The sequence below is a fragment of the Bison bison genome, unplaced genomic scaffold, assembly GCF_000754665.1.
Source record: "Bison bison bison isolate TAMUID 2011002044 unplaced genomic scaffold, Bison_UMD1.0 scf7180017864089, whole genome shotgun sequence".
Lineage (NCBI taxonomy): Eukaryota > Metazoa > Chordata > Mammalia > Artiodactyla > Bovidae > Bison > Bison bison.
This window is the reverse complement of record NW_011494661.1, coordinates 1028538-1038362: the sequence shown is the minus strand read 5'-3', so window position 1 is coordinate 1038362 and position 9825 is coordinate 1028538. Positions and strand designations below refer to the sequence as shown.

Sequence of the window (9825 nt, the reverse complement as noted above, 5' to 3'; positions counted from 1 at the left end):
CCGCGGGCTCCGGCACAAGGGCGGGTGTGTGTACCAGCACGCGAGTTGTGAGGGGCGTGTGAGGACCCCTGTCTCAAGGAGAGGGCGCACGTGGTCAGCCAGGGAGCAGGACAGGCGGCGGGGTGCCCCGGGTGGGCGTGACCTGACAGCAGGCCCGGTGTGGGCGCGGCCTGTGTGGGCGTGGCCTGTGTGGGCGCCGCCTCGTGAGCCCATCCGGGGCGCCTCTCCGTATCCCCAGGGAGGGTTCCGTGGCGACCTGTGGGTAGGACTGTGTAGTGAGAGCCAACCAGCGAGAAGATGGGTGACCGACCGTGAGGCGCCCGCGAGGGCCGGTGGAAGAGCTCTGCGTGGGTGGGGCCTTGTGAGTAGGGACGGTGGTTGGGGGGCGGCCCTACCCTAACTCTTGGCGGTGGGTAGGTTGTGGGGCGGCCCTGTGAGAGTGAGTGAGGGAGGGGCCTTCGAGCGCTGTGGGGAGGGCCGGGGAGGGCGGGGCCTAGGAGAAGGGGGCGTGGTTGGTCCGGGTGGGCGGGGCCACAATCTGAGGGTCCGCGCGCGGGTGGGAAGCCCTGCCTGAGAGGCCCCGACTGGACCCGCGCCTGAGGGCCCGGACGGGAGACCGTTGGGCGCTGGGAGAAGAGCCCACGGCGCGTTCGAGGGTGGGTGGTGATTGTCAGGCGGTGACTGCACGTGCCAGGAGGGCGGGAAGCGAGTGTTTTCTGAGTGAATGAAGCTCGAGGGAGAGGGTGGCTGAGGCCTCTCAGGGTTGGTGACTAGAGTCGACGATTTTGATGAGGGGGGAAAAAAATGGCTGGTCGTCTCTTCCGGGTGAGAGACTGCAAGCGGAGGCTGGTTTTGAACGTCGGAGCCCTTGCAAGCGTGGGGTGTGGAAGGGAGATTGGGGGGCTGGAGAGGACTGGTGAGGACTCTGGAACTGGGTATGAAATCAGGACTGGAAGGGGTGTTTCTACCAGTACCCGGGATGCAAGAGGCCTTGATGAGCAAGGTGCGGGGGACAAGGTCGAGGATGGCTGAGCCGGGCCTGGGGTGAGGTGAGGTTTAAGGGAGTGGGCGAGGGAGGGATTTTGAGGCCCCTGTTGGCACTTTGGTCTGGCTGGGGAGTAGGGGAGAGGTTCCCCATCAGTTTGGAGCCTGGGCATAGGCACCTCCTTCCTCCCTGGTGTGTGGCAGCCGTTTGGAGCGGAGGTGTGCAGTCCTTTCCTTCAGTCCCCCTAGGAGCTGTGGGCTGCTTAGCATTGTGGGTGTGTCTACCCTCAAGAGGTAGGGTCTTTGAGGAGTGTGTGTGCCCACAGACTAGTGTGGCCCTGGGACTGCTTTGCGGGTAGTGTCCTCCTGCCCAGGACCTGGGGACAGCCACAGGAGTAGCCCACGTTTGCAGGTGAAGGCCTGTACTTTGCCCAGTATTCTGACTGTATATCTGCAGTTGTGGTAGAGGAGTACATAAGGGAGGTTTTCAGTGGCTCTTGGTGGTGGGATGTATCTTCAGGAACTGTGTGTATTAAGTCAATCTGGCACCTTCTCGCCTTTTCTCCAAGGAGTGCAGGTGCTCCCTAAACTGTGAAATTGTGTGTCTGTGTGTGTTTGCTTGCATGCAGAGGTGCAGGAGTCTGGCGGTGTGAGTATCATGTGCGAATGGTCTGTTGACAAATAAAGTCCCGTGCCTAGTAGAGTAAGTAGTATGTGAGTGTAAGGGCGTGGCTGCATGTGTAGGTATCCCTGTGCGTGTGTTTCCATGGGAGACCTCAGTAAGACACTGGACTTCATGAGGAATCTTTCATGACCTGTAACTTGATTCTCTGGTCCCTATGATCTCTCCCCTCCAAGCCTTCTTAAGAAAATAGCATGAAACATGCTATTTTTTAAAAAATTATTTTTTAGAGATGATTTTTTTGGCTGCACCATGCAGCAGCGTGTGGGATCTTCATTCCCCAACCAGGGATTGAACCTGAGCCTGCTGCAGTGGACGCTCAGAGTCGTAGCCACTGCACTGCCAGGGAAGTCCCTGAACCACACCCTTCTGACTACATGGAAGGGAAATTTGAGCTACACAGCAGCCACTGGTCCATGATCTCACTGTGGCAGAAGGGGCCTGGGTGTATGAAAAATGCAGCCAGAGTCCTTGTATTCATTCCCTGAAAGCATTCATCGGCCAGGGGCTCCCAGTGAGCCATACGAAATGTGTGCTTTGGAATGTGTGTTGTGTGCTTGTGTGTCTGAGATGTGTTTGGGTACCTGTGTGTGATGCGGTGGTTGTATCATGTGTATATATATTGGATGTGTATCAGTTAAATGTTTGTGTCAGCTCTGTTGGAGCTGGGAGAGGCAGCTGTGTATCTAACCCACTGTGGGTGTGTGTGTGTGTTCGTGAGATATCCATTGAGGGAGTTGTTCTTTGAGATAAAAAGGTAGAGATGTTCATCTGTGAATTCCCTGCACCTAGTATGGTATTTGGCACTTAGTAGGTGTTTGGTAAACATTTCTTCAGTGACTGAATAGATGTTAACAAGTATTTGATAGAATACTTGTTAGGCTTGGGGAAGGCTGTATGTGTATGTGGAACTATGTATGTGTCTGTTTTCAGCTCTGTGTTGTGGGCATGGTGGTTGTCAACGCTGATAAACTCTGCTTACATCTAGCGACGACAGGCTCAGTGACAGCTCCACTGCTTCTCCTCCTACCCATGACCTCATTCCCTCCCTTTACATTTGTTCCTTATTTCCTGGGTAGGTTTTGTAATATCCTGTGCTCATTACACTTCATCTAGTACATTCTTATCCAGCCAAGGAGGAAAGGAATGAGCTGCTTCCCCTTGGGTATTGGGTTTGGGGTTGGAAGATTTTAAGGGGAACAGGTCTGGCTCCTGATCAGGGCCAGCGTCTTCAAGCCTCTCTGGAAATTACAGTTACTTCATTCTTATCTGCTTTGAGTGATCCCCAACTTTTTCCGAGATTGAAGACATTTTTAAAAGTCAGTAATTCACAGTACCCCTTCCAAATAGTAGTTATTTTTATATCTGTTTATTGTGAAAATAGATGACTCAAAGCTACTGTGAATTCAGGAAAGCTTTTACATGGCTTTGATGTTACATTTGCCATTGTGGTTAATCAAATATACATTAGAAAAAATAGTTTTAGCTTTATATGTAAGACATACCAATCTGCCTTCAGCTAGTTGGTGGATCCTTTGGACGGCTCTCACCCGCACCCCTCCTGCCTTCCTGGGTCTGGGCCTGCCCATTATCTGAGAACTTCCATGCTAGGAAATCTGCTTCTTTTCTCTGGGGTTCTGGCCACAGGTGATTGAAGACAGGGCTAACTAAGTATGAGTCACTGAGTGTTTGTATTCCTGCTGACTGTCTGCCAAAGTGGGGATCAAGTAGACTGGGATTTTGCATTGATTTTCATGGGAATTCCTCCTCATGTCCTTCATGTGTGGGGAGAAAGAGCTGAAAAGTGATCAAGGAAGAAGAGTGTGCCAGTATGCATGGAATACCTCGAGTGGAGTGGGGACACAGAGGCATATGATGGTGTGTCAGGGGTGTGGTGTGTACCTCACTTGGGAGAGAAATGAAACCAGCGGTGATGCGTGTGTTAACAGGAAGATAGATGCATGGGTCTCGTGTATTTGGTAGGTTTGTTGGCAGTTTAGTTCAGCAGGTTATTGTCAAGGCCGCCTTTGTGACAAACTTTGTGTTGGGGGCTGTAGGTGAGTCAGACGTGGAGGAGACTCTGCTCTGGGAGTTGCCTGCTTAACTGAGGAAGCAGATAAAAAGCAGGCAGTGTGTAGTTAAGAGCACAGATTCTGTAGTTGGGCTGGCTGGGCAGTGACCTTGGGCTTAAGCTCTTTCTGCCTGGTTTCCTTGTCTGTAAAATGGGACAGCAATACTGCCTACCTTACAGAGTTGTTATGGGAATTAAATAAGCTAATTCATTTAAAATGCTTAGAATAGTGCCCGGCACATAGAAGGTGTCGAGAAATAACAGCAAGCAAACAGCATACCATGTGCAGCAAGATGCAGTGAGGCAGTGCAGCTTAGTGACAGTGAAGCTCTGTCTCCTGAGGGTCAGATCTGGGTTTAAATCTGACTTCTCTACTCACTAGCCCTGTGAGTCACATGAATACCTAACCTTCAGACTGGTTTTTCCTGACCTGCAGAATGGGAACAAGCATGGTTATCTCACAAGTTTGTTGTGTGAATTAAACAAGTGTCTGGTATGTAATTAGTGGTGTAAAGTGAAGTGAAAGTCACACAGTTGTGTCCGACTTTTTATGATTCCATGGACTGTAGCCTGCCCGGCCCCTCTGTCCATGGGATTCTCCAGGCAAGAGTACTGGAGTAGGTTGCCATTTCCTTCTCCAGGGATCTTCTCAACCCAGGGATTGAACCTGGGTCTCCTGCATTGCAGGCAGATTCTTTACCAACTGAGCCACCAGGGAAGCCTAGTGGTATAAATTATAGTATTATTATAAACAGAGTACTCTTGGGATTTTGAAGAAGGGGAGAGTTTACAAGTTGTGTGTGCATACATGCTCAGTCTGACTCTTTGCAACCCCATGCGGTATAGCCCACCAGGCTCCTCTGTCCATGGAATTTTCCAGGCAAGAAATACTGGAGTGGGTTTTCATTTCCTTCTCCAGGGAATTTTCCTGACCCAGAGACAGAACCCTCATCTCTTGGGTCTTCTACATTGGCAGTCGGATTCTTTACCATTTGCAACACCTGGGAAGCCAAGTTGGGGGATCAGTAATAAAAGGCATACTATTTAAGACTGGTCTTGAAGGCTGATCAGTAAACTTGGTTTGGGGAGGTCCCACCAAGCAAAGGAGCTAGTAAGAACAATGGTGTAGAAGGGGGAAGCGCACATCATGGCCATACAGGGACACCAAAGAGTGAAGGGAAGACAGTGAGATCTAAAGCAGGGGAAGCAGCTTGAGGCCAGGTCTTGGGGTTGTTTTTTGTTTGTTTGTTTTCCCCCACCTCACAGCTTGCAGGATCTTAGGTCTCTGACCAGGAGTCAAACCCAGGCCCCCCAAGCAGTGAAAGCACTGAGTCCTAACCACTGAACCACCAGGAAATTCCCCAGGTTTTGACTTAAATCATTCAACTAATGTGTATTGGATGCTGTGTGTAGAGTATTGGTGAATGGAGCCACAAAATACTTTTGAGCAGGTGTGTGAATAAGAATGGTGTTTTGGAAGCTGGGAGCGAAGGGTAAGATGCAGTATGGAGGGCAGTCATGTGGTGGAGGAATCAGTGGGAGAAAGTTCAGGAAAGACACATTGATGCCCTGAACCTTGGCTGTCTTGGGGAGTGGCGAGGAAGGGTGGTGGCAGCTGTGGCGGCGGCAGCGTTGTGGCTGAGAGCCGTGGCGGAGACTGAAGCGTAGCACTCTGCCTTTCCCACATGGACGGGCAGAGGTGGTGAGGTTTCAGGTTTGCTTGGTTAGAAGGATGGTGGTGGGGGTGACAGGGGAGGGAAAAGTTGGGAGAGGGAGCAGGTTTGAGCCACAGATCACAGCCCTGTCTTGCTGTTCCTAGACAGAGGTGTCCTGGCAGTCGGAAATGTGAGACCAGAGTTTTGAGTTGAAGGTGGGGCTGCAAGTGGAGACCTGGGAGCCGCATGTGTGGAGAGTGTATTGGAAACTTTAGGGTCAGATGAAGTGGCCAAGGAGGAGGTAAAGAGACGTCAGGGGGCTCATTTGGGAGGAGGAGGGAAAACAGCGGCCGCAGACACGGGGAGGGAGCAGTTAGAACAGAAAGGATATCGGATCACACAGTCAAGGGAGGAGAGAGCAGGGCCTCACAGCTAGTGGGCGTCTGCTGGGTATGTTGAAGGCATGACCGCCCTTTGAGATTAAGAGCTGGGATCTGAACCTGAGCTGACTCTGAGGGGTCCCACCTTCTCCACGCTGCCTCTGAAAAGGAGAGGCGGTCAGTCAGCTGTGTCGCGGACGACCTGCGTTTGGTTTATTGGAGGTGCTTCGGGACAGTGTTTCATCCGAAACCAGTAATGACCCCGGATTCCTTGGGCTACAGCTTCTTCTTTCAGCCAGTGCGTGATGAGGGTGTTCCCATCTTTATCGGCGGGCTGTTCTGCCACTGAGAGAGGGCAGTGGAAATCGATCGGTAAACTCTCAGCCTTCTGGAGCCCTCAGGGAGGAACTCCTCCTGAAAAGGAGGGGCATTATCCCATTAAAATACGCAACTCACCACCATTTACAACATTTCAGATGGAAATCTTTAAAAAATATGTTGCACACCTCCCTGCCTGCCTAAGCACATTTGGAAGGTGATTTAGCCTTTTCCGGAAGATTCAGGCTGTCGTGGTTCCCCTCAGGTATTGCCCCGGACTGTCACTCAGGGCTTCCTTTGTTGAGGTATGTGCCTGCCTGAAGTGATGCCAGACTGCTGTACTTTGGTGTTCTTATGTTGGCTTTTTCTAGTTTTTCCACCTCCGCCCTTTGGAGGAGTTGTCAAGGAGCAACCACCCCCCACCCCTCTCTGTTTGTGAACTTGGAAATCAGCATTCCCAGCATGTTAGAATTGTGTGTCACTAACAGAGAGTGGATTCTGGGTTGGGTGTGAGAGGCTCCCCTATGAGAAAATAACAGTTTTTAATGTATAACTGTTATCATGTCGGTTGTGGCTGCTCAGCACTGTTTCTTTTCTTTGGTTCTGGTCTTCATCACTGTCCTTGATAATGAATCTGCTGGAATCCTGAATTCATGTTAGCCAAGACAATACCATTTATGCCTTTGGGGGAGGCGGTCAAGACCTGCGTGTATGCAAGTTGAGTAAATGAGGTCACATATGTGGAATCACTCTGTCAGCTCTAGCATCTAATACCTGTGGTGCTGACAGCTTCTGCTGTTGGAGACAGCTCCAGGCAGAAAGCGATGGACAGCTGAGAGAGCTGGGTGGGGAGCGACTGCTGTAAGAGCCCAGAGATGAGGGAGGTGTTCCCAAGGAGAGCCTCCTAGGGTGGAATGGTTAAGAGCACGGGCTGCTGGGTTTAATCTCGGGTTTGCTAACTGCTGGCTGTGTGAACCTGGACAAGTTGCTGAATCCCATTGTTTTTCAGTGTTCTACTCTGTGAAATGGAGGTCGTGTTGTTGTGAGGACTAAATAAGTGAATACATGGAAATATGATGTCGCTGACTCAATGGACATGAGTTTGAGCAAACTCCAGGAGATGGTGAAGGACAGGGAAGCCTGACATGCTGCAGTCCATGGGGTTGCAAGTCATACACAAGAGTCATACACAACTTAGTGTCTGAACAAAACAAATGGAAACCCTTAGGTCTTCCCGCATGGCTCAGATGGTAAAGAATTTGCCTGTAATGCAGGAGACTGGGGTTCAGTCCCTGACTCTGGAAGATCCCCTGGAGAAAGGAATGGCTACCCACTCTGGTATTCTTGCCTGGAAAATTCCATCGACAGAGGAGCCTGGCGGGCTACAGTCCGTGGAGTCTCAAAGACTTGAACATGACTGATCGATTAACACTTTCACTTTACGATGTGCCAGGCACTATTCTAAGTGATCAATAAATGCTACTATGATTATTAACCCTCATGGTCAGAGAAGGCTTCATGGAGGAGGTAGAACTTGGCTAGATCTTGAAGGATGGCTGAGTGAGATTTGTGGAGGTAAAGGAAAGGCTAGGGCTTTCTCGCCAGGAAAACGGCCCAAGTGCAGAGTCTAGAGGACGTGAGTTGAGTGTATCAGACCGAGATGGTTGTGCTTTATTATTATTATTTTTTAACTACCTATTTATTTGGCTGTGCTGGGTCTTAATTGCAGCATGCGGGATCTAGTTCTCTGACTAGGGATGGAACCCAGGGATTGGAAGTGCAGCATCTTAGCTGCTGGCTGGGCCACCAGGGAAGTCCCTGGTTGTGCTTTATGGGAAATAAGATTGGAACTGCGATTAAAACCAGCTTCTAGAAATCTTGACTTGCAGGCCCAGAATGCAGCTCATCAGAACTTTTAAAGCCAGATAGATTTGGTTCAGATTTTGATTCTGCTCCTCTGCCCAGCAATGTGGCCTTGGGCAAATTTCTTCCATTTTCCGAGCCTTGGTCTCCCCATCTCTCTGAGGGAGTAATGGTATCTATTGATGAAGTATTAACAGTAGGGAAATGGTGCACAGAAAGAGTCAAGCTCACTCAAAGTGCTGGGTAAGTGAGGAGTGTTCACTTTTAACTTTTTATTCATTCAACAAACACAGGCCTGCCTTTTTCTGAGCCAGGAACTGTGTGAGCAGCTGGATACACAGAGATGAATGAGACATTGTCCTTGCTCTTGGAGATCTCACAGTCCAGCCAGGAAGCAGACATGGAAACACAATCGCAATAGAGATCGGATAAGTGAAATAACAAGCCAAGGTACATCTTGAGAACTGGCACAAAAGAGGGATGGCTAGGAGATCAGCTCAGAACACAGACCCACGTAGACTGACCTAGTCTGAAAGCAGGAGTCCACTTCTCAGGCAGCCGAGGGAATAGTATGTATAGACACATGGCATATTAGGGAAACGTGGAGAAATGGGGTGTGGCTGGAGCCTGGATTGTTGCAAGGAGGGGAGGTTGGAGGGAGGTGTGGTAAAACCTCAAATGGACTTTCTCAAGAAAATTGGACTGGGACTTCCATGGTGGTCCAGTGGCTAAGACTCGGCCCTCCCAACGTAGGTAGCTGGGGTTTGATCCCTGGTCAGGGAACTAGATCCCGCATGCCACAACTAAGAGCTTGTGTGACGCAACTAAAGATCCTGCATGCTGCCACAAAGATTCTGCACACCGCAACAAAATTCTTGTGTGCTGCAGCTGAGTCCCGGCACAATCCCCTAAAAACAACACAAAGAAAAACAAAAAAAGACTGGACTTGGACTTCCCTGGTGGTCCAGAGGTTAAGAATCCGTCTTGCAGTGTAGGGGATGCAGATTCAATCCCTGGTCTGGGAAGATCCCACATGCTGTGGAGCAACTAAGACCATCTGCCCTGACTACTGAGCCTGAGCGCCTGGGGCCTGTGCTCCACAACAAGAGAAACCATTGCAGTGAGAAGCCTGCTCACTGCGGCAAAGAGTAGCCCTTCCTGTGATAAAGAGTAGCCCCTGCCATGACTAGAGAAAGCCTGGGTGCAGCAACGAAGACCCAGTGCAGCCAAAAATAAAAATAAAAAAAAAGACTGGACTTGATCTTGTAGGTCCTGGGAAGCCTTGAAGAGTTCTAAGCAGAGTCATGACTTGGTTGGACCACTTTGGTGGTGCTTGGACTGTGAATTACAGGGTAAAAAGACTGACGTAGGGGGAGATCCTTTAAGAGTGTTCTGAGAAGAGGGTCTGAGGAGGGTCTGGACTTGGGCTGTCCTGATGGTGATCGAGGGATAGAAAGGGTTTCAAGGAGTCAAGCTGAGCTTTTAGAGTTTTAGAAGCTGGAATTGATAGGACCTGGTGATTGGTATATGAAAAAAAAAAAGATCAAGGCTACTTTTAGAGTGCCTGATCTGATCAGGAAAGGCTAGCAGGAGGAGAGGGCCATCGTGGACAGGAGGACACTCAGCATGTGAGCCACTCGGGTCACGCTTCTCTGTAGGCAGGTCAGAAGCACAGAAGAGGTCTGTACCTGAGCCACTGAGAAGTTCTGCCCATGTGCGTGTGTGTGTGCGTGTGTATTGATCACGATGGTACTTAGTAAGGTGTAGCTGGTACATGTACCAAGAGAGCCAGGCTGGGTTTGGGTGGGGGGACCAACCGGCAGGAGACTAAGGCAGGAACCCGGGTCAGGGGGGGGGGGGGGGCTCTGATGA

The 9825-nt window shown here is 50.4% G+C and overlaps 1 protein-coding gene across 1 annotated transcript in view; it reads left to right on the top strand.

Moving 5' to 3' along the window:
- The first annotated feature begins 590 nt into the window (after positions 1–590).
- Positions 591–9825, top strand: part of NRXN2 (neurexin 2) — a 99262-nt gene continuing 90027 nt past the window's right edge. The window contains exon 1 of the mRNA XM_010838098.1: positions 591–656. The gene's annotated coding sequence lies outside the window, so the exon portion shown is untranslated. The remainder of the gene's footprint in view (positions 657–9825) is intronic.